This window comes from Nannospalax galili, unplaced genomic scaffold (genome assembly GCF_000622305.1).
Source record: "Nannospalax galili isolate Female #2095 unplaced genomic scaffold, S.galili_v1.0 scaffold305, whole genome shotgun sequence".
In the NCBI taxonomy this organism is placed as follows: Eukaryota; Metazoa; Chordata; class Mammalia; order Rodentia; family Spalacidae; genus Nannospalax; species Nannospalax galili.
Genome location: NW_008356258.1, coordinates 343,498 through 344,413, shown reverse-complemented (window position 1 = coordinate 344,413; position 916 = coordinate 343,498).

Genomic DNA, 916 nt, shown 5'->3' with positions numbered 1-916 from the left:
TCTTTAATTTTGGGAAATTTTCTTCCACGATTCTGTTGAAGATCTGGTCCATGCCATTATCTTGGGATTCTTCTCCTTCCTGTATCCCTGTGATTCTCAAGTTTGGTCTTTTTATGGAGTCACACAATTCCTGCGTATTCCATTCTTGTGATTTCTTAAATTTTTCATAGTCTTTGCTTGAGCGGTCTAGTTCGTCCACTTTATCTTCCAGTCTTGATACTCTCTTTTCCATTTAGTTCATCCTGTTGTTGAGACTTTCTCCTGTTGTTTCTAATTGGCTTACTGAGTGTTTCACTTCCTTCTTTATTTCAGTCTGTTTATTCTTCAGTATTTCTAACTTGTTTCTGAATTCATTCAGAAGTTTTTCACTATCTTCCTTCAGTTCTTTGATTTCTTTTTGTGTGTGTTCTTTAAATTCACTGAATTCTTTTATCATGTTTATAAATGTTCTTTTGAGTTCCATGTCCTGCATTATCTCTAGGGGGTTCTCATTGTACTCCTGTAGAGGACTATTGGTATTTGGTGGGGATATGTTACTTTGGTTTTTCATATTATTATTTTTTCTCTTTTGATTTTGGCATGTGAATTTCTTTTGCAGTTTCTGGTTCTTGTGTGAGACTCAGACCTTCAAGTTTAGGTCTACTTCTTTTTGTGAACTTTATGTTCTTTGTGGTTTACTTTTTGGGCATGAAAAGCTGGTTTGTCTAAGCTTCCAGCTCTCTTGATTTTACATCGGAGTGGCCAGATTGATTTTGTCTTTGGGAGTTTCCACAGAGGCCCAATTCAGATGAGGGTCAGATAATTTCAGGCTTTCTCCTAAGGTCTGGATTCCTCCAGGAAAAATTTTGGCCTCAGGAATTTGGGGTTGGACTGGCCTGGGAGCCTGGCCCCAAAAGATGCTGAGCTAGGGCAGCTG